This window comes from Mauremys mutica, chromosome 11 (assembly GCF_020497125.1).
Source record: "Mauremys mutica isolate MM-2020 ecotype Southern chromosome 11, ASM2049712v1, whole genome shotgun sequence".
NCBI lineage: Eukaryota > Metazoa > Chordata > Testudines > Geoemydidae > Mauremys > Mauremys mutica.
This window is the reverse complement of record NC_059082.1, coordinates 57,424,987-57,451,960: the sequence shown is the minus strand read 5'-3', so window position 1 is coordinate 57,451,960 and position 26,974 is coordinate 57,424,987. Positions and strand designations below refer to the sequence as shown.

At 45.4% G+C, this 26,974-nt stretch overlaps 1 protein-coding gene and 1 long non-coding RNA gene across 6 annotated transcripts in view; one reads left to right on the top strand and one right to left on the bottom strand.

Annotated features, from left to right (window-relative positions):
• The window catches only part of RBFOX1 (RNA binding fox-1 homolog 1), a 2,584,986-nt gene that overhangs the window by 2,271,684 nt on the left and 286,328 nt on the right, over positions 1-26,974 (bottom strand). The gene's annotated exons all lie outside the window — the stretch shown is intronic.
• Positions 1-26,974, top strand: part of LOC123344030 — a 53,528-nt gene that overhangs the window by 9,680 nt on the left and 16,874 nt on the right. For all 5 annotated transcript variants that reach the window (XR_006572442.1, XR_006572440.1, XR_006572439.1 and 2 more), the window contains one exon: positions 1,360-1,458. This is a non-coding gene — a long non-coding RNA (uncharacterized LOC123344030). The remainder of the gene's footprint in view (positions 1-1,359; positions 1,459-26,974) is intronic.

Sequence of the window (26,974 nt, the reverse complement as noted above, 5' to 3'; positions counted from 1 at the left end):
TTTTCCTAGTTAAGGTTTATGGATGACTTAATTTTCCTCTCCCCTTTTCCTAACAACCTAAGAATAAAGCAGCTTCACAGGACATTCTTTGCAAAGAGCAAGTTTTCTGTTTAGTAAGCTAGCCTATTCTCTGCCCTATTAATTTTTATTTAGTTAGTTATTACCTAATTAACGGATGCCTGATTGTTATAACTGCTGACACTGTTCCAGTCTAGAAAAGCAGGACCATTTACCATTGCTTCATGTGCAGAAGCAGGTAACAGAGAAGAGGTCAGAGAATAAAGTCTTTTGTGTGAATAGCTAGAATCAAGAAAATGACTCAGGATCTCCAGGATGAACGCACAAAAATCACCGTGTTGAGAGGACGTGAAAAAAGCACAGTGCAAGGAAGCAGAGCAATGAAACTATTACAGAGCCAGCCAACAAAGCGTTTCATACACAAATATTTCATCCAAGTGACTTTGCCCTAGTCAGTTTATTCAACTACTCTCTGCTAAGCAGGTCTCACTGAGAGTTGTTAGCATACAGACTTTGTATAAATATTCATCTAGTTGGAATAGAATTTTGTCGGCTAAAAGATGTAATTCTTTCTACTGCCTACCTGGATTTCAGTGTTTAAATAGTTTGATGAGTTTATGTATTGTCCATTTACTCCAATATCTTGCCTTCAATCTCATTATCCAAGCAATTTATATACATAATAAAATGCTGTAGTCTTGACACTGATCCTTGCAAAGTTTTACATTTGCATTAATTTTACTTCCTAGGTTTTAATTGAACAGAGTATATTTTGTCGCTAGGGAAATAAAATGTTAGTTCTTCTATCCAAGAGCCATGTGGCTTTATTAGAAATTACATTAGTTTCTCATTAAGCAACAATAATAATGTATAGGTGGGATCAATAAAATTACATTGCCCTAAGGTGTAGATTAGTTTGGTTCAATTATAGTCTTACATGGGTCAATGACTCCAAGATTCAGTACTAACAAAAAAGTGCTGGGACATGCATAAGAAATGTCTTTTATTTTCAACTAAAAGTAATACAGATTCTGCTTATAATGAAATAAAGGCAAATGCTGTGGCACAGTACTGGAAACTGCATTTAGATTTGCTCAACTTGTTTTTAATGAGAAAATCTGCTTCCTTTACAGAAAAGTTAAATAGCTGTGGATAGGGAGATGTGCACTGATTCATCAAATATTTAGATTTCTTTAAACATTAGAGTTACCCATCTACCCGTGAAATAAATGACTACAGAATAGTCAAACTATTTTAATTCCCCTAAAAGTTGCTGTATTTTCAGACCAAAATAAAAATGTTATTGAAATGCTGCCTTTTTTTTGTTGTTGTTAATTGCAGGTTGATAGAAATCAGATGATGGACTAAAACTCTCATCACAGCAACTGTTATTGCAACAGCATATGAATGGTCCCTGCATGAGATCAGGGACCCGTTATGGTAGGTGATGAACGCGCGCACACACAAAAAAGAGAGATTACCATCTAAACAGACAAAACAAACAAGTGGGAAGAAGGTAGTAGTATTATTCCCACTAACTGAGACACAGAGACTTTAATGACTTTCCCAAGTGCTCTCAGTCTGTATGGAATAGTCAGGAACTGAACATAGTTCTCTTTAATCCCAGTCCAGTGACTTAACCACAAACCAATATTGTCTTCTACTTTAAGCATTTCCAAGTGCAAAAATAAAGACATTTATTAGTTTCCAAAGGCTTAACATTTGGCCCCCTAGTAAAGTTTTCTACTTAAGTTAATAGAGCTCATTTTTCTTTTGATATTTATCCCTGTCATAAACAGATAGTTAAGGGTTAAGGTCTGTTTTACCTGTAAAGGGTTAACATGTAGTACCTGGTGACCACCTGACCAGAGGACCAATCAGAGATAAGATTTTTTCAAATCTCTGTGGAGGGAAGCCTTTGTCTGTGTGAGAACTGTTTTTGGATCTAACAGAGGACAGTCATGTCTCCAAGTTCTCCTGGAGTAGTTTCTACTAATTAATAGTGAGTATTAATTAGAAAGGCGAATTAGTCTTATGATTTGATTTCTATATTTGCAATTGTGTGTTTGCTAAAGGAAATGCTTTATTCCTGTTTGCTGATATTGCTTTTACTGAGAAAAGGGGGAGAGGGGATTCTCTCCAGAGATTGATAAGGTTATACCCTATGAATGTCCAGCTTGGGCTCATAGAGATTCTGTACTTTCTTTTTGTTCTCTTAATAAATTCTTTTCTATTAAGGACTTGTTGGTCTTTCCTTGGGTGGATTCTCAGGGAAAGGGGAGGGGGAGGTATCCCTCTGTAGTTGGATCCCGGTATCTCTCCTAGGAAAAGGGAGCGGGGGAGGAAGCAGGGGGAATGGTTTGTTTCTCCTGGGTGTAAGAACTCCATGGATTTGGGGCTCTTGGAATCCCCTAGGATTTTGGGGAAGGACTGTGTCTCAATCCACATTTCTTGATTGAGTGGTGGCAGCGAGAAGGAACCCCACCCTAAGGGTTAGGGTGGTGGCAGAATACCTGCGGGTCCCCATCTTTGAACCCACAAGCTCAAAGTGGGGGTGAGATCCCATAGGACATGGTGGCAGAATACATGCGGGTCCCCATCTTTGAACCCACAAGCTCAAAGTGGGGGTGAGATCCCATGACATGGTGGCAGCGGAGTTTCGAACCCATTGTTACAAGGAGTTTTTTCAGCTGGGCTACGCTGAAGGAAGCTATTCTCTTCTTCTAGAGCAGGAAAGCAACCTGAGAGAAGAGGGAGTTTACAGTTTCAGCCAGGTTGGCTGGAGGGAATTAAGTTTTCCAGCAGGCTTTGTTGGAAGCAAATTTTCTTTCTTGTTGCTTGGACAGGCAGCTTGAGGAAAAGGCAGTTGAAGCAGTTTTCAGGGTTAGGAGGAGTTTTTTTTCTCTGCTGGCTATGCTGAGGAAAAACTCTTCCCTAGAGGTGTGTCCTTCCTTTGTGATATCAGGTATCACTCAGGATTCCTAAGGTGGGGGGAAGTGCTCGACAAAGTACATTCCCATCCAGTGGGGAAAACAGGTTTGGGGGGGGGAGACAGAAACCCTCCAGCCACATTTTTTTTCCCTGTGTCTTTTGAAATCCTCTGGAGCCAGGGAATACAAATCCCTGAGAGGATTTACTACACTTTTCTGCAGGTACTAAGTAGCACCAGCCGGTCAGCTGGGCTTATTAGGAAGATTGTTTTTTTGGAAACAGATTTTCAGCTGGGTTTAGCTGAGGGATAAGGTTTTCTAACAGGCTGTGTTAGAAAAGGATTTTTTTCCTTCTTCTTTTCTTTTTTCTCCTTTTTTTTTCTTTCTGTCTGCTTAAAAACAGCTAGGAAAGAGGTGCAAGTTTTTCTAGGAGGCTTGTTAGAAAGGACCCCCACTGTGAGGTACTTAGCAAGTGCTAGAAACAGGACAAACCAGTTTTTTTTGGTCTTCTCAGTATATCAGCAAACAGCAGCTACACAAATGCAAATACAAAGTTTTGGGGTTTTTTTTCTATTCAGTCTCTTCGTGAATAGAAAGGGTTAGGAATTGGGGAAACCAGTTCACTGACTGCAAAGGGGTGTGGCCAGCACCAAAGAGCAACACCAGCAAGCCACACATAAAATTCACTGACTGCACAGGGGTGTGGCCAACACCAGAAGGCACTGTTCCCCATCCCAAGAAATTTCCCACCTACATGGCAGGTGAGAACACTGAGGCCTTCTTGAAAAGTTTTAAAAGAACCTGCCATGGGTACAGCATCCCTGAAGACCAGTACAAGGACTGGTCAGGAAAGAGGACTTTTGCTGTCTATGACAATTATTCCATCCCCATGCTACTGGGGGAAGACTTGGCCAACCATGTGCAGCTGGCCAAGGGGGGGGAGTGGTCACCCGCGGCCAGGCCAAACAAGCAGGCACTCCCATCCCTGTTCCTGAGCCATCCACCAGGACCCTGTCTGTGTTACCAGAGACCCAGACAGAGGTGGTGGAACCGGATCTCATGCCAACAACTACAGCAGCCATAGTACATCCAGTCCCAGGACCGGAACTGGAAAAGCAACCAGCGGCAGAACCAGCGCCAGCACTGACGCCAGCGCTTGCAACTCCACCGCCAGGGGGCGCCAACGGGCCTAAACTGGCAGAAGCAGCAAACAACTCTACCCAAGAGGCTCAGCCAGAGCCTCATATATCACCTTGTGCACCAGCGGAGAGCGGTCCACAGTCAATGAAAACAACCTCATCACCTACATCGCTCCCAGAGGAACTGGTGTCTCCCGCCTCAAGGGAACAGTTCCAGACAGAGCAGGAAGCCGATGACAGCCTTAAGAAAGCTTGGGCGGCGGCACGAAGCAACCCACCGCCTCTCAGCTCTTCTACCCAATTCCAGTTTGTTGTAAAACAAGGACTTTTATATAAGGACATTCTTTCTGGTGAACACCAGGAAGGCCAGCATCCTCAAAGACAGTTGGTAGTTCCAACTAAGTACTGGGACAAGCTCTTAAGCTTGGGCCCTAACATCCCAGTGGGCATTCTGGGGTCAACAAACCAAAGACAGGTTGGGGAAGTCCTTCCACTGGGAGGATGGGCAAGGACGTCGCCAAGTATGTCCGGGCAAATGCATACAAAGTGTTGTTCAATGTCAAATATCTTGTTGTTTACATACTTAGTAGTATATGTAATAGTGCATGTGTTTTGTTTATCTGTTTATCTTACAGTTCTAGGAGGAAATCACCACCAGTCGTTCCCACTGTTGGCGATTTGGGGGGCGTGTCATAAACAGATAGTTAAGGGTTAAGGTCTGTTTTACCTGTAAAGGGTTAACATGTAGTACCTGGTGACCACCTGACCAGAGGACCAATCAGAGATAAGATTTTTTCAAATCTCTGTGGAGGGAAGCCTTTGTCTGTGTGAGAACTGTTTTTGGATCTAACAGAGGACAGTCATGTCTCCAAGTTCTCCTGGAGTAGTTTCTACTAATTAATAGTGAGTATTAATTAGAAAGGCGAATTAGTCTTATGATTTGATTTCTATATTTGCAATTGTGTGTTTGCTAAAGGAAATGCTTTATTCCTGTTTGCTGATATTGCTTTTACTGAGAAAAGGGGGAGAGGGGATTCTCTCCAGAGATTGATAAGGTTATACCCTATGAGTGTCCAGCTTGGGCTCATAGAGATTCTGTACTTTCTTTTTGTTCTCTTAATAAATTCTTTTCTATTAAGGACTTGTTGGTCTTTCCTTGGGTGGATTCTCAGGGAAAGGGGAGGGGGAGGTATCCCTCTGTAGTTGGATCCCGGTATCTCTCCTAGGAAAAGGGAGGGGGGGAGGAAGCAGGGGGAATGGTTTGTTTCTCCTGGGTGTAAGAACTCCATGGATTTGGGGCTCTTGGAATCCCCTAGGATTTTGGGGAAGGACTGTGTCTCAATCCACATTTCTTGATTGAGTGGTGGCAGCGAGAAGGAACCCCACCCTAAGGGTTAGGGTGGTGGCAGAATACCTGCGGGTCCCCATCTTTGAACCCACAAGCTCAAAGTGGGGGTGAGATCCCATAGGACATGGTGGCAGAATACATGCGGGTCCCCATCTTTGAACCCACAAGCTCAAAGTGGGGGTGAGATCCCATGACAATCCCTAACTCTTTATTTCAGTGTAAGTACTATTTTCTGTGTCAATGATCCACTCTAGATCTCTGCATCACAAGAGATGACAAGATTGTCCACAAAACTCAGTGAATGCATATACCTTTTTCACTATGGCATTTCACGATCTACCCGGGTCTCTTAAGTGTGTCACTAATCACAGAAATGTAGGACTGAAAGGGACCTTAAGAAGTCAGACTCCAGCAGCCCCCTACGCTCAGGCAGGACTAATATCATACCTGACAGGTATTTGTCCAACCTGTTCTTAAAAACCTCCAATGAGATTCCACAGCCCCCCTTGGCAACCTATCCCAGAGCTTAACTATTCTTATTGTTAGAAAGAATTTTCCTAATATCTAACCTAGATCTGACTTTCTGCAGAATAAGCCCATTACTTCTTGTCCTACTTTCAGGACATGGACATGACATGGAGCACAATTGATAATCATCCTCTTTGTAACAGTCCTTATATATTTGAAGACTCCGCTTATTTGTTGCTCTCCTCTAGACTCTCTCTCTCTCTTTCTCTTTAGAATCTGCCATTCTAAACTGAAGGACAGAATCGACAGAGACTTGGCACCCACTATTACTGATCAGTATGATGGGTTGTTCACCAAGTATCTTGTTTTTTTCATGCCAGTTTATGCTGCTCGTTCATGGTATTGACCCCAACCTTTTTCCTACTCGGGGCCTTCTTACAGGACTTCATAGCTATCCAAGAAAAGGGTGTGGAGGGGTGCAATGTCAATATCTTTTATTCTCCATTACAGGCTCCATCTGGAACGGTCCCAGCCACTCACTTTATAAGACCTTTCCATTCTTCAGAAGAGACCGGTGGTCACAGCCACCCTGCAAATATCCAACCTTCCTCCTTCATCTGCTCCTCTCCAGCCTTCCCTTGAACTTCCCCCTTTTATCTTCCTCCCCATGTAGTCTTTCTTGACCAAGGTACAACAGCAATCTTGAGCATAGCCCAGTAGCCAACACTGCTTCTAAATATTGTTTCAACCATTAAATTGGATAGATATGATGACGTGCCACTTCCTCTGGAATATAAGAAAGGGCAAACCAGGGGGAAATGTAATAGGAGCCAAACATAATTAACCTTCCCAGATTTGAAGGCTCAGCTACCAGCATGCTGGAAAAGAGTCATATAAGAAGGTTATTCCACACCACCACAGAGCTTTACTGTGACAAGGAAGTCATGGAGGAAGCTATTTTTGGAAGCGGTTGAACTTCCACCTCTCTCAGGGCAAGGAATTATGGCCAAAGACCTCCTGAGTTTTTCCACAGCGTGGTTCAGATATGTGTTACTTTTTGGCTGTGGCTACACTTAGCACTTTAAAGCACTGCCGCGGCAGCGCTTTGAAGCGCTAAGTGTAGTCAAAGCGCCAGTGCTGGGAGAGAGCTCTCCCAGCGCTGTCCGTACTCCACCTCCCTGTGGGGAATAACGGACAGCGCTGGGAGCCGCGCTCCCAGCGCTGGGGCTTTGACCACACTGGCACTTTGCAGCACCGCAGTTTGCAGCGCTGGAGAGGGTGTGTTTTCACACCCTGCTGCAGCGCTGCAAATTTGTAAGTGTAGCCAAGCCCTTATTCCTTTGACATTGTTTCTTTAATAAAAAATTATCCAGATTTTTATCATCAGCTGCTTCCTAAGTTAAACATTTGCCCCTGCTTTATCATCATATAACATGCAATATCTGACATTATTTCACTCTTATATTATAAGCCTGCATTTTGTAAAGATAGTGCACAAGTACAATATTCCTATCATATCACCTAGTTATCAATTTCATTTCAATAAAATGTGCAAGCCTGATATAGTACCAAATGGTAAAGTCCATCTTTAAAGAGAAGGACTAGGCTTACTCGCATCTCCACCAATCTTTAAAGTAGGGCTGGTTGATCCTGAAGGAAAACAAACGTGGGGAATTAATAAAAACAGAGAATTTGACCTAGTGGATCAATTCATCTGTCTAACAGTTCATCTGTCCAGTACTGCCTGCAGCTTCTGTGCAAGCTCCCAGCCAATTATACAATGCTGCACATGGAAGAAAAGTTCCTCTCACCTCTACAATGCATGCTCTGAAGCATGAGATTGAACAGTGAAAGCACATACAGAAATACATTTTTTTAAATCAGCATAGAGTGTACATATCACCTTTACTGCCACAACAACAAACCCAGTTGACCACTATCTTTGTAATGGATGTATTCCAAACTGCATGGAGAAGCTGTTACTGTATTTGGCCTGGTCTACACTAGGACTTTAATTCGAATTTAGCAGCGTTAATTCGAACTAACCGCTCAACCGTCCACACCAGGAAGCCATTTAATTCGAACTAGAGGGCTCTTTAGTTCGAATTCGGTACTCGACCCCGACAGGTGGAGTAACGCTAAATTCGACATGGCTAGCTCGAATTAGGCTAGGTGTGGATGCAAATCGAACTTAGTAGCTCCGGGAGCTATCCCACAGTGCACCACTCTGTTGACGCTCTGGACAGCAGTCCGAGCTTGGATTCTCTGACCAGCCACACAGGAAATGACCCGGGAAAATTTGAATTCATTTTCCTGTCTGGGCACTTTGAATCTGACGTCCTGGCTGGACATCGGGGCGAGCTCCGCAGCACCTGCCACGATGCAGAGCTCTCCAGCAGAGGAGTTCATGTTATCTGTGAATAGAAAGAGGGACCCAGCATAGACTGACTGGGAACTCTTTGATCTGATCGGTGTGTGGGGCGAGGAGTCTGTGCTTTCGGAGCTGCGCTCCAAAACACGGAATGCAAAGACCTACGAGAAGGTCTCCAAAGCCATGATACAGACAGAGGATACAGCCGGGATGCAACGCAGTGCCGCGTGAAAATAAAGGACCCCAGACAAGGCTACCAAAAAATCAAACTGGCAAACGGACGCTACGGAGCCTGCCACCACTGCCCCACCAGTGAGCATGGACTCTGATGATGGGACAGTGTCGACGGACAGTTCCTCGGCGATGTTCGCGGACGGGGAAGATGAGGAAGGGTTTGTGGAGGACGAGGCAGGCGAGAGCGCTTACAACGCTGGTTTCCCCGACAGCCAGGATCTATTCATCACCGTCACGGAGATCCCCTACCAACCCTCCCCGGCCATGAACCCGGATCCTGAATCAGGGAAAGGAGCAGTCGGTAAGTGCTTTAACCATGTTAACTTTTATTCTTAATATAACAGGAATCTTAAGTGTGTGAAAAGGAGGGCTCTCTATATATGGGGATAGAACAGAAATCATCCTTGGAGATCTCCACGAAGCTCTCCTTGCGTTAATCGAAAAGCATCAGCAGGAGGTTCCTGGGGAGAGCTGCCTTATTGGGTGCTCCGTGGTAGCACACTTTTCCGCGCAAGGCTTTCATGAGGTACTCAGGGAGCACTGCCTCCCCGAGCACGGCTGCATCGGGCCCTGGTTCGTGCTAGCTTTCACGCAGCATGCGCTCTCTATCTCCTTCAGTGACCGTCCTCAGGGTGATCTCGCTCGGAGACTCCTGCATCTAATTAGGGTAATTACTGTAATTTTACGCCTGGTCCAAAGTATTTTTAAAAAATCTACGGACAGACGGCATAGCACAGACTCAGCACGCAGCTGCGTGACGAGCGTAACGGAAAGCCAAAGAATATAATGGACGCTCATGGAGGGAGGGGGGAATGAGGACGCAAGGTATCCCACAGTTCCTGCTGTCTCCGAAAAGTATTTGCATTCTTGGATGAGCTCCAAATGCTTCTAGGGTCAAACACAGTGTCTGCGCTGGGTCAGGGCATAGTTCGGCAATTTGCGCACACACCCCACCCACCACCAGAAGTGAAAACAATCCTCTGTTGACTCTTTTACATGTCACCCTATCTTTACTGAATGCTGCAGACAGACTAGATGGTGCAGCACTCAACACCAACATCCTTGCTCCCCCTACGCTATGGATGGCTGATGGTACAAAACGACTGGTATTCGTCCTCATCATCAGCCTATTGGCACATGGGGCAGTGCAAAAGGACTGGTAACCATGCGTACTAGCATCTGTGAGGTCGATCAAGGGCGCCTGGCCCTAATTTTTCATGGTAGATGGTGCAGTATGGCTGGTAACCGTCCTCATCATTGCAACAGGGGGCTGAGCTCCATCAGCCCCCACCCTTCCTGTGTAAAGAAAAGATTGAATTGCCCCTGGACTAGCAGAGGGATGATGGGCTCCTTCATCCACAGTAATTAATGTCCTGCCTGGACTATCATTGCAGCTGGAGGCTTCCTTCTACTCATTTCTCACAAACAAGTCACTGTGTCTTATTCCTGCATTCTTTATTACTTCATCACACAAGTGGTGGGACAATGGTATGGTAGCCCAGGAAGGCTGTGGGAAGGCAGGAATGAACAGGTGGTGTTGTTGCAGGAGCACCACCTGTGAATAGCATACAGCTCCAAATTTATGCAGGATCGGATACAGAGCAGCTGTGCTCTCTGGTTCTATGATACAGTGGTTCTCTAGTACACTTGCCCATAATCTAGGCAGGACTGATTCTATTTTTAGATACCAAAAAGGAGGGATTGACTCGGGGAGTCATTCCCAATTTTTGCTTTTGCGCCCCTGGCTGCTCGGCCAGGGGCACTTATGACAGCACCAAATGGTGCAGTGCAAAAGGACAGGTAACCATGCCCATCTTATTACCATCTTATTACCAATTTATGGTATGGTAGATGGTACAATATGGCTGGTAACCATCTCTGCTGTCATGCAAAAGCAAAAGCATGCTGCTGTGTAGCGCTGCTGGACCGCCTCTGTCAGCGGCATCTAGTACACATACGGTGACATACACAAAAGGCAAAACAGTGTCCATGGTTGCCACGCTATGGCGTATGCCAGGGCAATTCTGGGAAAACGGGCTTGAAATGATTGTCTGCCGTTGCTTTCCCGGAGGAAGGAATGACTGGCGACATTTACCCAGAATCCACCGCGAAAATTATTTGTGCCCCAGCAGGCACAGGGGTCTCAACCCAGAATTCACAGAGACAGCCTACACTCAGTTAATTGTTCGCAAAAATGTATCTTTGCAAGGAATTCACTCCCTGTTTCCCATCTCACAGCTTCCACTGTCTCCAGACCTGCCACAGCATCCCCCTCGCAGAGACTGGCAAAGATTAGGCGGCGAAAGAAAAAGACAAGGGACAAGATGTTCGAGGAACGTATGGGCTGCTACCTAGCAGAGGCGGACCAGCAGAGCCAGTGGAGGGAGACCGTCTCTCTGTGCCAGCGCTCACACAGCGAACGGGAGGAGAGGTGGCATGAGGAAGACAAGCAGGCGACTGAAACGCTGCTTGGACTAGTGAGGGAGCAAACGGACATGCTCAGGCGCCTTGTGGATGTTCTGCAGGACCGCAGGAGGACAGAGACACCCTGCAGTGTATCTGCAACCGCACTTCCCGTGCCACAAAGTCCCATACCCCCCTCACCGAAAATAATCAGGAGGAGGGGCGGCCGGGGACGTGAATACTGTCACTGCACCACAGCACAGTGCTCAAGTACCCAAAAGCTCTCATACCCTACATTTGCCGAAGTCCTTCACTTCCAGACTATAGTAGTCCCAATCCCAGTCCCATCCCCTAACTGTCTACTTAATTAATAAAAATGCTTTGCTGTTAATTACTGTTTCCGTTATGTTTTTTCAAAGAAGACTGTGTTTGAATGGGGGGCGTGGGGAAGGGGGTGGTTAATTGCATAGGACAGTCACCTTTCCCAGGGTACAGACACGGGGGCAGGATCAGCAGCGGGTCACACACACGGTGCAGTCAGTAGGCACCCTGGTCGGTATGGGAGGTGGTTTCCAGGATCTGTGTGGGCGGGGGAGATGTGACTTTGCAGCAGGGGAGGGCGGTTACAGATCTTATACAGCGGTCCTTGTCCTGGACCGCTGAGTCACGCAGCTGAGGAATCTGTATCCGTCCTCCTCCACCACAAGGTCACATATCCGCCCGCACACAGAATTCCATAAAGAGGGATGGCAGGCTCCGTTGAAAGAAGCATTTCGGCACTGCGGACCGCTCTAGGAGCAGGAGCCTGTCATTCCTTGAGTTTAGAGGCGGTCTTTACATCACCGCACACCCTACCCAGCACAGTCTGCCTCCCAGTTTCAACCCTTTCATGAAAAGTCATGAATAAAGAAACCTTTGTTAAGTAATAATGGGACATGTATTTTATTTTTACACATGTGCTGGAAGTGGGGGTAACGGGGTGAACGGGGTATGTAACCGAAGAGGAGAGTCAACAGTAACTGGGTAAAGAAACAGGGGCAGGTTCAGCTTCTCTGTAAAGAAACTGAACAGTCACAGGTCACGCTGCTCGCTGCTCGCTAGTATTTGAAGAGTTCCTTGTCGCTGTCCCAGGCGCTTGTATAGGGCTTCATGAGCAAGTGCATTAGCGGGCAGGCTGGGTCCCCGAGGATGACTATAGGCATCTGCACATCCACAACAGTTATTTCGTGGTCCGGGAACAAACTACCTTCCTTGCAGGCGTCTGAGCAGCCCACAGTTCCTGAAAACACACGCATCATGAACCTTGCCCGGCCACCCGACGTTGATGTTTGTAAAACGTCCCCTATGGTCCCCCAGTGCTTGCAGCACCATTGAAAAGTAGCCCAATTTCTCAGCAGCTGACTGTGGAAGAGGTGGACGATAAAGTGCGAGGAGGAGAAAACGGCGATGATCGCAGTGGGCTCCATGCTTGCAGTGCTGTGGCGTCCGCGCTGTCACTGACCAGAAAAGTGCACGAACAGATTGCCCGTAGGCGCTTTCAAGGAGGGAGGGAGGGAGGTTGTGATTGACGATTCAATGACGACACTTACCCAAAACCACCCTTGACACATTTCTCCCCCCAGCAGGCATTGGGGGCTCTACCCAGCATTCCAATGGGCAGCGGGGACTGCGGGAACTGTGGGATAGCTTCCCACAGTGCACCGCTTCCAAAGTCGACGCTGGCCCCGTGAATGTGGACTCAGAAATTCGAATTAGTGTATTTAGTATGGATACACAAATTCGACTTCATAAGGTCGAATCCACAAATTCGAACTAAGTTGATTCGAAATAGTCTTGTAGTGTAGACAAGGCCTTTGTAACACTAGTAGCATTAATACTGTACCTGAGCATTTGCAATGGGGGAATTGTTAAAGGGGCTTGGGGTGGCATTGTATAGATGCAGATTGATCCTGTGCTTCATATCTGAGCCTAGGTACAATCCAAATTATGTTTTTCTTTGCAAGATTTTAGATTCTACCCTCAGGCCTTATTCAGACCTCACTCCAAATAGGATGAGCATATCCATGGTGGCAGAAGAATCAGTTTGAGCTGCAGTGCTCAGTACTTCTGAAGCAACAGCAATAATTGATTTTTTTTTTTACTTGGGCTCCTATACATACACACACACATTTATACATGTAAACTTCTATAAGAGGCCTGTAATAGGCAGACAATGTTTGCCTGAAACCCCCACTTATTTGCAGATTATTTTCTTGCTGGGGAAGAGGAAGTGGGTTTTGCTGACTCACTGAGGAACTCTGCAGAAGTTTCAGGAATAATACTGGTTTCTTTATCCTGCTAATGTTCCCTGCTCAGTGTTAGATGGAAGAGACTTTCTGGGATTCTTTACCACTGTCACATAACAAACACCTCAATTTCCTGTCTAAACACCTTTAGATAGTTGCCTTTTTAAAAATCCTATCTAACCATCCCAAAACACTTTCAGCTAAATCAGTAGCTGAAAGTTGGGGCTTGAGCACACCTTTATCTCAGACATGTTACAAAATAAGCATAAAGGCTTTCATGAGAATGACACACATGTTCACAAGGAGTTAAGCAGATGCCTGCTTGAGCACCTCAAAACAGTTTGGTTATTAGCAAAAAGGGAGAGGAAGCTTAAGTCATCATGATCATTCAGGGCTGTATTCTAATACCTTTGCTCAAGTTGGGTAGTAACTTTACTATTTGAGTAGTTCCTTTGCTTTCAATGGTATATAATACTAGTGAATATGAATAAGAGCATCAGAATCTGTCTCTTAGGAAGAAAAACTAAGATTAACTTGCTTTAAATAGAGCTGTCTGGGAAAACAAGTTAATTTGTGCAGGACATTTTGAAGTGTTTGCTAATGACAAAGAGATTCCAATTTGCCCTCATTTAAAAGAAGAATTACCTATCAATATAGAACAGTAGGTAGATAACAAAATAGACAATTGAACTACAAAGAAGTTACATCTGTGAGTGAATGAATGAGACAGGAAAACATTTTGTATTGTGGCTAGGGGTAGCAGCAGCAGCAAACCCCCATACCACAGTACTTCTCCCACAAATAGGAGATACTTGTCATACAGAAAGAAGCCTTCATTTAGAAAAGAGCCTAGATTATTTATTTAAGAGAACCAGTACAAGGTCAGATCTGTTCACAAAGGTTCTCAAACCCTCAGGCTCCCTGCTCAAAATACACTTCACTACACAAACAAAAGTTCATACACTTGGTGAACTCCTTCAGGCACTGGAGAGCAACACTCCCCACAGCAGCACTGCAGTTGTAACACTAGAAACAAGTAGAATGAAGCACCTCCCCGCTTATACAGACAATAGCACCGGCCTTACTTGTAAGCCGTTTGGCTGCTCTCAGTTCTTTTTCCTCATTAGCAGGATGTGTAGTTTCTAATTATCCACTTAACAAGACTCACCTGCCACACAAACCCTGCTTATTTCCTGCTTCTGCTGACTAAATGGGCATACTGAAACAAGGAGAAGTGGAGAGCCCAAGAGAAATCCTCTTCTGAAGGCCCAGTAACCTTCTCACCATGAGAGACAATCCACTAAAGTGAATTGGAGTTATCTGAGCATTATAGGAGAAAAATAATCCACTAAACTCTGTCAATGTGTTGCCTGCTCTCAGAAGGGAAACACTGATAAGCAATGTTTATTATATTAACTCCTTGTTGCTGTATTTTATACACTCACATCTATGCTTAGAGGCAAGGCTCAGTAATTAATTCTAAATCTGATGGGGTTTTATTTTCTCTTTGTTGCTGGGATACAGGGAAAACTTCACCCTTTTTTTTTTTTTTAAAGCCCCAGGTTTCATTATCAGTGCTCTACTATGTACATTATCTGAATATATTTTTGCAGCCATTCCAAAAGTTTGCTTCAGTATCCCTAGGTATATTTAGAGTGCCCAGTTGGACTGTTATTTCCTCAGGAATGAAATGCCTTCCTAAATTTGGCTAGAGGATAAATAGAAAAGATTAAAAGCACACAGATACACACACACACAAACTACCATGCTAAAGACACAAAAAAGGTTGCAAATTAATATAATGAAAACTAGCCACCAGAGAATTGGGAAGAAAGTGTTTCCTTAAAAAAAAAGTGGATGACTGGTTTTCAAAAAACATAAGAGCTACCCATAATGGAGACAGTGAGAGTTCAAATGAGTCCTTAACAAATACCACCTAGAAAACTTTGTGTTGTTGTACTGTCTGATCTTAGCCTTTAGATCTGCTATGACAAGAGGGAACAGTCACTGAGACAGCTGGAGGGGGTTTCCTAGCAAACAAAATACAATGAAATTAAAGTGAAAATTCTTTTCTGTAGCATTACTAACAGAGGATTTTCAACAGCTGCAGCCATCACTTACTATCCACTCCACAGACACTAAGGGCTGGTCCACACTAGCTCTTTAAATCGAATTTAGCAGCGTTAAATCGAATTAAGCGTGCACCCGTCCACACCAGGAAGCCATTTAATTCGACATAGAGGGCTCCTTAGTTCGACTTCGGTACTCCACCTCGACAAGGGGAGTAGCGCTAAATTCGACATGGCTATGTCGAATTAGGCTAGGTGTGGATGCTAATTGATCTTAGTAGCTCCGGGAGCTATCCCACAGTGCAACACTCTGTTGACGCTCTGGACGCCAGTCGGAGCTTGGATGCTCTGACCAGCCACACAGGAAATGCCCCGGGAAAATTTGAATTCCTTTTCCTGTCTGGACAGTTTGAATCCCATTTCCTGGTTGCTCATCGGGGCGAGCTCAGCAGCACCGGCAACGATGCAGAGCTCTCCAGCAGAGGAGTCCAGGCAATCTCAGACTAGAAAGAGGTCCCCAGCATGGACTGACCGGGAAGTCTCAGATCTGATTGCTGTGTGGGGCGATGTGTCTGTGCTTTCGGAGCTGCGCTCCAGCAAACGGAATGCAAAGACCTTCGAGAAGGTCTCCAAAGCCATGAGAGACAGAGGATACAGCCGGGATACAACGCAGTGCCGCGTGAAAGTCAAGGAGCTGAGACAAGGCTACCAGAAACTCAGAGCGGCAAACGGACGCTCTGGAGACCAGCCCCAGACATGCCGCTTCTACGAAGCACTGCATGCCATTCTCGGTGGGTCTGCCACCACTGCCCCACCAGTGTGCGTGGACTCTGAGGATGGGATGGTGTCGACAGACTGTTCCTCGGAGATGTTCGCGGACGGGGAAGATGAGGAGGACGAGGCAGTCGACGGCGCTTTCCCCGACAGCCAGGATCTCTTCCTCACCCTCACTGAGATCCCTTACCAACCCTCCCCAGCCATTACCACGGACCCTGAATCGGGAGAAGGATCAGTCCGTAAGTGCTTTAAACAAGTTAACATTTATTTATTAAAAGCAGCTAAGACCAACGAGTTAACATTTTTTTAGTAACTAAACAGGGAGAGACATTAGGAAAACAGAAGGTCTACATACAGGGGGATGGAACTTTTATCTTCATAAGAGATCTCCAGGAAACTCTACTGGAGATAATCTGAAAGTCTATGCAGGAGGTTCCTTGGCAGAGCTAGCTTATCGTGTGCCCCGAGGTAGCACACTTTGCCGTGCCATGCTATAAGCTGGAACTCCGGGACCATTGCCCTCACGAGCATGGCAGAGTAGGCCCCTGGGTTGTGGTGGCTTTCTTCAAGCATGCGCGCTCTCTCTGCCCGTGAGACTCTCCTCAGGGTGATCTCTCTCGCACACTCCTGCATGAAATTAGAGTAATTGGGGTACTATTAGTAATGGGAGCGCTTAACTGTTCCTTTGCATAACAAGAAGCCTCACTTAACAGCCACGTGCTGCAGTCTACAGAGTGGCAGCATACAGGGATCTTTCCCAGTGAACAGCTGCGAGGGGGTGCAACAGGGGCCGAGTTTATGCTTTCAGGATTGCCTGCATCAAGAGGACAGAGCTGTACATTCACTTCTATGAATCCAAAAGTGTTTGGCTTACCATGCCTTGCTGCTACACGAATTCTTCTTTCCTGCAAAGGTTCTCTGATCTGCAGCCCAATACCCCAGGCAATGAAAGCGCATTCAGAGAACTCGAACTTTCCATTAGTGAGTGCGCATGAGACAGGTGCTGTGCATACTCTTGTTCACAGACACCGACTATGTTTCTTTCTTTAAAAAATTTATCATTGTAAGAAATTCACTACCTTTTTGACATCACACAGGTGCAACTGTATCACGACCTGATCCACCATGCCCCTCACAGATGATGGCGCAAACTAGAAGGCGTAAGAAAAAGACAAGGGATGAGATGTTTGCTGAACTTATGGGCTGCTCCAGAGCCGAGGTAGACCAGCAGAGGAAGAACCTCACTCAGCAGCACCGCTCACTTTTTAATTATTTTTTAATTAATTAATTATTATTATTTTTAAATTATAATTGGAGATATACCAATCTCTTAGAACTGGAAGGGACCTTGAAAGGTCATCGAGTCCAGCCCCTTGCCTTTACTAGCAGGACCAAGTTTTGCCCCAGATCCCTAAGTGGCCCCCTCAAGGATTGAACTCACAACCCTGGGTTTAGCAGGCCAATGCTCAAACCACTGAGCTATCCCTCCCCCTCACTCTGCGAACGGGAGGACAGGTGGTGTCAGGAGGACCAGCAGGCGACTCAAACGCTGCTTGGACTAATGAGGGAGCAAACGGACACGCTCAGGCGCCTTGTCGATGTTCTGCAGGACCGCAGGCAGGAAGACAGAGCCCCCCTGCACTGTATCTGCAACCGCCCACCCCCGCCTCAAACTCCAATCCCCCCCCTCATCAAAAATAACAAGAAGGAGGGTCACCAGGGGCCGTGAAAACTGTCACTGCACCACAGGACAGTGTTAAATTACCCAAAAGCTATCAGTCACTACATTTTGAAAAGTCCTTCCCTTACTGTGTTGTTGATTATTAAAAGTAGTTTTCTGTTACTTACTTTTTCCGTCATGGTTTTTTACACAACGCTGTGTTAGATGTCTTGGGTGGGTCGTTGGGTGGTTGAGGGGGTAGTGTAATGCATAGGACAGTCACCTTTAGCAGGGTACAGAGACGGGGGCTGGATCAGCAGCATGTCACACACACAGTGCAGTCAGTAGGCGGTTAGCTGGTATGGGAGGTGGTTTGCAGGTTTTCTGTCGTTGGGGGTGGTACGTGCATTTGTAGCAGGGGAGGGGGGTTACAGATGTCATGCAACGGTCCCTGTAATGGACCGCAGAGCCACGCAGCAGAGGAATCTGTATCCGTCCTCCCCCGCAACAAGGCCACATAGCGCCCGCACACAGAGTCCAAAAAAGGAGGGATGGCAGGATCCGTTGAAACAACCAGTCTGGCACTGCTGACCGGTCTGGGAGCAGGAGCATGTCAAACCTCGACTTTAGAGGCGGTCTTTACATGACCACACACCCTACCCAGCACAGTGTGCGTCCCAGTTTCAACCCTTTAACGCAAAGTCATCAATAAAGACACCGTTGTAAAGCTACAGTGGAGCACGTACTACTAGTCAACAGTAACTTGGTAAAGAAACAGGGGCAGGTTCAGCTTCTCTGTGAAGAAACTGAACAGTCACAGTTCACGCTGCTCGCTGCTCGCTGGTACTTGAAGACTTCCTTGTCGCTGTGCAAGGTGCCTGCATAGGGCGTGATGAGCCAGGGCATTAGCGGGTAGGCTGGGTCCCCTAAGATCAGTATGGGCATCTGCACATCCCAAGCGTTATTTTGTGGTCCGGGAAGAAACTACCTTCCTACAGGCGTCTAAGCAGACCAGAGTTCCTGAAAACACGCGCGTCATGAACTTTGCCTGGCCACCCGACGTTGATGTTGGTAAAACGTCCCCCATGGTCCACCACTGCTCGCAGCACCATTGAAAATTAGCCAAATTTCTCAGCAGCTAACTGCGGAAGAGGTGGACGATAAGTTGCGAGGAGCTGACAGCGGCCACAACTGCAGCGGGATCCGTGCTCGCAGTGCTGTGGCGCCCGCGCTGTCACTGAGAAGAAAAGTGCACGAACAGATTGCCAGCTGGCGCTTTCAGGGAGGGATGCTGGGCGTGATTGACGGTTCAATGATGACAGTTACCCAAAACCACCCTCCACACAATTTCCCCCCCCAGCATGCATTTGTGGGAAATCCCAGCATTCCAATGGGCAGCGGGGAGTGCGGGAACTGTGGGATAGCTTCCCACAGTGCACCGCTTCAAAAGTCGACGCTTCGCCCGTTACTGTGGACTCACACAGTCGAATTAGTGTATTTATTGTGGATACACAACTTCGACTTAGGTCGATTCCAGAAATTCGAATTAAGATGAATCGAAATAGTCTTGTAGTGTAGACGTACCCTAAGAGAGAGATGCATACTGTACACAGCTGCACATACTTGGTCTTTGAGTCCTTTCAGAGTTGACACAAAGTCATGATTTAGATAATCTTAAGGTAGGAGGGAGATGAATGAAATATAATGCCATGCTGTAGAACTGCATCGCCAATTGCCACTTCACTGCTGTTTAAAGGAAGAGGAAAAGCTAATATAAACACTCCTGCACAACAATGACATTTTTAGGGGCATCTTAATTTCTGACCCTACCTTGAAGAAAATTAAATGATTCAGTTTTAAAATGTATTAATGTTTAAAGACAGCAAGTTGATATCATTTCATTGTGTTTTTGCTTGACTTTAGGTTGCATTGGAATGTTTTGCCATGTCATAGTCAGGGGCAAATCAAATTAAATTTGAGATAATGCAAACCCTCAGGCATCTCAGCTGGGGGATCGTCTCAAATTCTGAGAGCTGCTGAAAAAGGAAAAATAGCTTAATTCACTGGTCTGGGACTTAAAAGTTCTGGGTTCCATTCCCAGCTAATAGTTCATCAGGGATGCTGCTGAAATAGTAATATTAGAATCTGGACCATTTAGTTCAAAACATTCTTGGTGCTCAGATACTATGTTGATGAGGTCCATACAAGTATAAGACAAAAATCATTAAAGATTAAAACCTAGATTCTAAATAAACAAACAACTAGCTGAGGCACCAAAACAGGGCAAGTGTGAAAACTTGAGAAAAAGACTTAGTTTTCCTTGATGATCAACACCTCCACCCTAAAGTTAAACCTGGGGGATAACTGACTGAAGGGAAAAGAGGCAGTTGTAATTATGGAGATGAAATATAACAGCTTTTCTTTTTGACAAGTCCTGTCTTGAAGAAGTGAAATGCTCCATCAGGGCCGGCTTTATGACCCGCAGGGCCTGATTAGAATACTTGGCGGCGGGGCATCCACTCCGGGTTTTCCGTGGCACCAAAGGACCCCCTGCCACCGAAATGCCGGTGAAGATCCCCGGAGCGGACCCCCCACCGCTGAAATGCCACCGAAGACCCCCGGAGCGAGGCCCCGTTAGGCACGGGGCCCTCTTCAGCATGGGGTCCGGTTCCAGGGAATCGGGTGAATCGGCTTAAAGCTGGCCCTGTGCTCCATCCAGCCTGCAAGAGATTTTTGGGAAAGAGAGACTCACTTATACAATCTCCTCTAAGACAGTGATTCTCAACCAGGAGATGTGTACCCCTGAGGATACACAGAGGTCTTCTAGGGGGTACATCAACTCATCTAGATATTTGCCTAGTTTTAAAACAGACTACATAAAAAGCTCTAGCAAAGTCAGTACAAATTAAAATTTCATATGATTTGTTTATACTGCTTTATACACATGCACTGAAATGCAAGTACAATATTTATATCCCCATTGATTTATTTTATAATTATATGGAAAAATGAGAAAAAGCAATTTTGCAGTAATATGCTGCGATACTTTTGTATTTTTATCTCTGATTTTATAAGCATGTAGGTTTTAAGTAAGGTGTAAGTTGGGGGTATGCAAGACAAATCAGACTCCTGAAAAGGGTACAGTTGACTGGAAAGATTGAGAACCACTTCTCTAGGAGAAGCAGCACTAAACTGCAAGCCAGGGACTTTGAGTTCTAGGGCCTGCTCTTCTAGTGACTGTTGTTCATATTTCTGCCCATATCGTGTCTCACAGCTAGATAAGTGAATTCAAAGCTTGCACAAAGTCACTTCGTATGGAGCTGGGAATAATTTTTTATGGCTGGAAATATTAAATAAATTATTAACAGTGATGGTAATTAATCATTGGAACATTTTACCAATGGTTGTGATGGATTTTCCATCAGAACACTGGCAATTTTTAAATCAAAGTAGGGTGTTTTCTTCCTCAAAGATATGATCTAGTTCCAACAAGAATTATTCTGAGTAAATTCTACAGCCTGTGCTACACAGGAAATCAGATTAGATGGTCCCTGCAGGCCTTGGAATCTGTTCATCTATATACCATAATGTACAGTAAAGATTTATATTTAATTCTGGTTACTATATAATATATTGTAGCATTTAACAAATAATTAGTAGGGATATAAATGAACTCTATCATGCGGCAGAAGCACAGAGGCCCAGATAAAGCTGAGCTGTCAGTTTTATCTGATTTTTTTTAAATCAGTGAATGCTTCATTTCTCAACTTTCAGGTTGTACTAACAGTAGGTTTTTTTTGCAGGGAATATATTATGTCATTTATCATGTTTATGCAAAGTGGTGCTGTTCCTGATGAAATGAATGAATTTTTGCTAACAGTGATACCCTGAAGTTTGGGAGTAAATTCTGCCACCCCGATTCTCACCTTTTAGTGGTCTCTGCAGGTGACTCTGTATCTGATGCTCATCCATGTTTGCAAAAAAAATGCAAACTAAGCATTGATTGTAAAGTTCCCACTTGCTAAAATTGAGAGAAATTTTGGCTTTAAAGGCACAGTCCTGCTTTGTGGAAATGTAATACGTTCCAAAAAAAGTGATCATTCTAGGATGTATTAGCAGGAGTGTTGTAAGCAAGACACAAGAAATAATTCTTCCACTCTATTCAGCCCCAATAAAGCCGCAACTGGAGTATTGTGTACAGTTCTGGGCGCTACACTTTGTGAAAGATGTGGACAAATTGGAGAAAGTCCAGAAGAAAGCATTAAAAATTGATGAAAGGTCTGAAAAATATGATTGAAAAAAAATGGGTTTGTTTAGTCTGGAGAAGAGGTGATAGAGGGGGATCACAATAACAGTCTTCATGTATGTAAAATGTTGCTATAAAGAGGAGGGTGATAAATTGTTCTCTGGGACTAACAGTGTAGGCAGGAAACTATGTAGCCTGGAAAAACCCCAGTAGGAAGGAGAGAAATGTGGGTCTCTGCCAAAGAGTGGTGATGGCTATGAAGCTGAGATTCAAGAGTTGGTGCCCGTGGTGGACCCAGGAGGGGGAATATCCAGCAGGTAAAGGTGCTCTGAACTGTGACAGATGCAATACAAACCAACATTCTTTGATATTATGTTCTGGTAGAGACACTCCAAAATGGGAACTATTAAGGTTTCTTAGTTTGCTGATACCTTCTTAAACATTTCAGTACCCAGATAGATACCAAAGAAAACAGTCAATGATTCATTTCACACAGAGGCCTCACTGCCTCATTTTTTGTTCATGGTTTATCCAGTGCAGACCAGACAACAGATAGCAGTATAAATTATCCAGCCAGCAACTAGGGTTGCCAGTTTTGGTTGTCTATATTCCTGGAGGTTTCATCACATAACATAACCTTTAATTAAAAGATTAATCTTTAATTCTGGACAATCCAGGACAATTCTGGAGGGTTGGTAACTGCTACTGCCACATTGCCTTTTGGCAGGAATCAGTTTGTGGGCTTTTCTGCCATTCTGCATACCAATTTCCCCCTCCTCATTTACTCCTTGTGAGTCCTCCTGATGTATTATTCAGCTACACATTTAATGTTTTGGCTTCTCACAAGCAATTGGGCTGCAACATTTTCTTCACAAGTCCTATGCATGTTGGGTGGGGAGGGGGATGTGCTGGAACTAAGGGTGAGGGGGGTGCAGCAGCACTCCCTGGCTTGAAGTAGTTTCCATTAAATACAGCATTTACATTTTGGTTCAATGGCTCTCAGCACCCACACTATAAAAATTGTTCCAGCGCACCTGGGGGCAAGGCTGGGAGTGGAGCCAGTGGTGAGCTGGAGCTGGATTGCACTGGTTCACGCAAACTGGTTGTTAAATTTAGAAGCCAGTTTAGAACCGATTGTTAAAGGGGTGGGCAAACTCCAGCCCGTGGGACTGTCCTGTCCAGCCCGCCTGAGCTCCCAGCTGGGGAGGCTCCTCCAGCCCCTCCCCTGCCTTCCCTGACCCCTCCTCCGCCTTCCTTCCTCTGCAGAGCCTCAGCGTGCCGCGCCACCGGCATCAGAGCTCTGGACCACTCCTGGGCAGCTCTGCAGCTCCTGCCGCTTTGAGCGGCATGATAAGGGGGTGGGACCGGTGCTGGGAGGAGGGGTTGGATAAGTGGCAGAGAGTGGTTGGAGGGGGTGGAGGTTCGGGGGGGGGCAGGACAGGGAACGGGGGGTTCTGGGTGTCTGTCAGGGTGGTGGTGGATTGGGTCGGGGCAGTCAGGGGACAGGGAACAGGGTGAGTTGGGTAGGGGGTCAGGTCCTGGGGGGCAGTTAGGGTGGGGGGTCTCAGGGGACAAGGAGCAGGGGGCAGTTGATGGGTTGCAGGTTCTGAGGGGGGCAGTCAGGGGCAGGACGTGGGTTGGGGTTGGATGCGGGGGGAATAGGCTGTTTTGGGAGGCACGTCGGGCTTGTACTATCTGGGTGGTTCCCTACTGGGTCTTTGGCGGTGGGTCCTTCACTTGCTCCAGGTCTTCAGCAGCACTGAAGGACCCATCACCGCCGTGCCTCCGAAGACCCGGAGCAAGTGAAGGACTTGCCACCGAAGTGCCGCTGAATAACCGGTAGGGAACTGGTTCCTAAGATTTTGCCAGCTCATCACTGAGTGGAGCCACACGTGGCCATAGGCCCAGATGCTGGCCTCCATTGCAGTCCAGCTGTGGCTTTGCTTCTGCCCCTAGCCGTGACCCCGGCTCCAGACCCACCCCCAGCTGCAGCCCCAGCCTCCACCCCCTTATCCTGTCCACATCCCCTTACCCTTCCCCCGAGCTGCAGCCCCGCTCCTGGCCTCAGCTCAGGGAGGCGCAACCCTCAAAAGTTTGGGGACCTCTGGCTTAAACCAAGATGGCAATGATGATTAAAACTGTGCAAGCTTTTAGCTATCTAACCAAGTCATCTTTTGTGTGTTTGAGCTTCAAAGCTCCTTACCATATCCCCAAGCAAAAATCCATTCAGCGGACCAACTCTTCAAATATTAGTGTTCATTAGAGAGAATATTTACCATAACATTTGTCTCCATAGTTTGTTTCTAAGGACACTGACTGAAGAGTTGTCCCAACAGTCTTGGAAGGTTGTGTGGGATAGGGAAGAACTGAGCTTTCACAACCCTCTCTACATTCCTGTCCGACTGTTCCAGAAAGTTCCCTCCAGTTTTCATTGATTGCCTCCAAGAGAAGAAAACTTTGGTTTAACATCTAACCAGAAGGATGAACCATTAAGCATTTTATTACCTGTAACCTCACAGCAAGTTGCCACTTGTAGAGACATGTGCCTAGTTGATTTTCTGTGCCCCGTGGATCTCTGGTTTTACAATAATGTGGATAACTACTAAGGGAAACTCTTTTGTGGGCCACTTCCCTTTGCAACCTCACTCTAATCTGAGTCCACAAAATCATTAGAAAAAAACTCTGTGCTAGAGCTACCTGAATATTTTAATCAAAATATTTGTGACAACAAATGGCTTTTCAATCTTGTGTTTCGATCAATTTTTTTCATTTATTTTTATGAAAAATTGTAAGGATTTGGGGGGGTTGGTTTTTCTTTTTTCTCTCCTCTTTCCCTTTCCCCTTCTGCTTCCCCTTCCTTCCTCGTGGGGAAAAAAAGAGAGAGAAAGGGTGAAAAAGGGGAAGCCCCAATATTTTTTATTTATTCAAAGCAATTAAAGTCCCAGTGTTATTAATCTCTCCTCATATGGCAGCTTTTCCATACCCCTAATCATTTTTGTTGCCCTTTTCGGAACCTTTTCCAATTCCAATATATCTTTTTTGAGATGAGGTGACCACATCTGCGCACAGTATTCAAGGATGTGTGTCATGCCAGACACACATTAGTTAGTGGCTGAAATTTGGTTCAGATTCTCCACTGAATATTTTTTAAAAAGGGTTTTGAAAAAAAGGTGGCACCCTGAGGTACAGACCCTGCAAAACAGAAAATTGCAGCAGAATTTAAACTATGATCTCACTACTGCAAGGCCATAATTAGTATTCATGTCCCTGTGGAACAATTCTTATGGAAAAAAAAGTAAAGTTAGCATGCAGCAGGGGGTGCATGAGCCAAAAAAGTAACCAAAAATTAAAGTTGCAGAAGTACAATCAATTAAAAAGAAATCCAGCACCACACAGATGGAATTACAAATGGGAAATGGATACGTTCAAGAAGTTAACCAGGAATGTGGAAGTTGTCACTAAAGACAAGACGATGTCTGCTTATGTTTCAGGTTCCCATGTCCAACAGTGTTTTCCTCATAATACAGAGGCCAGGTTAGGCAAATGATCTTTTCAGACCTTACTGTCTGTACATATGCCATGAATACTAGTGGAGTGCAGGATAGTGTCTCTGAGTGTGAGCTGGTGGAATGACTCAGCAGACAAAAAAAACAACAAAAAAACAATGTTGGTGTTTTCATCAGGTATAATATTTATATCAAGGAATCAGTATGTATTTACAGCAGGAGAAAAGGAAACACACCTATTCCAGCTGGGATTGAACCCAGTTCTATGATGCTTAGTGTGGAGTCTGACCTTCCCAAAGCATTCTCTTCCTTTCATCTTCCATACAGCCAACTTAACACCCTAAATACTCATGCTAGAGGAGGAGGAAACTGAGCCGAGTTTAACCCCTTTTTCATCAGGGACCGGGTAGTGTCCCTGTCACACACATTAATGAATTTGTTAGTTTTATGATAGCAGCTTTTGATTACATTCAGAAACAGCCCTTAGGTAATGATCCTCTACACAGACAGCAATGTATTCCGGTGACTAAAAATGAGTCTCTCAGCTTTGCATGTGAACATAACGATCCCCTTTGTCCCACCATGTGAGATGTGACACTGGCACCACCAGCAACTGAAAATGTGGGGACAGCAGCTATTTCAACTTAAGGTCTATCACCATCCACAAAAGCATCAAGCAGATTTAGTGAGCAGACTACTGAGGACACTAAATTACAACAGCAGAGTCAATTCCTGTACATTATGCACTGATCAAAGAAGGAGTGATAAATACCATGTGAAGTGTATGGGCGTTTACAACTTGGATAGGCACTTTTAATAAATCTAAAGACAGAAAATTAATATTAAGGGTTAGGTTCTACCTGAACCACCATATATGGATGTGTAGCCACAAGACAGGGATCCAAGAGCTTCCCTACCATCCTGTTGCATGGTCTGTAAAAGGCTGAGTAGAATTGCAGTCCTGCACTTAGGGACAGGCAGAGACTGCTCTTTCATTACTCCCCCAGGGGCATATGGGACTCCAAAGGGCACAGGGATATGGTTCTACGTTCTCTCTATAATGGCCATGGATGGCCTAGCATGTAAAGAGGAGCAGGATGCATTCTGTGAAGCATGCTGGGAGATCCAGGAGACACCATGCCTCCCCAAAGCAGAAGCTTTTCCATGGCACCCTCAGTGTCAGTATGGTTCTACAGTCTCCCAACGCATGCTGTACATAATGACCTACACAAAACCCACTTGGTCAAAACAAAGGGACTGTCTTGCCCTTATTTAATGTCTAACAGCCAAGTAGGAAGTCTGTCATGTCTTATCCACTGCAGAAGCACATTTATGGTAAGCATATTTTGGGATGTTCAAGGGGAGAATTTAGTGGTCTTGTTGAGTGCCAAGCTTTAAACCTCAGTAAGACTCAGGCTCTTCATGCTCCTGCGGTAGATAAACTGAGTAAACAGTACACAGTCTACTGAAGCAGGAGGTATGGTCTTTAAGAGAACACCTGGGAAAAGGAGGTTCCCTGG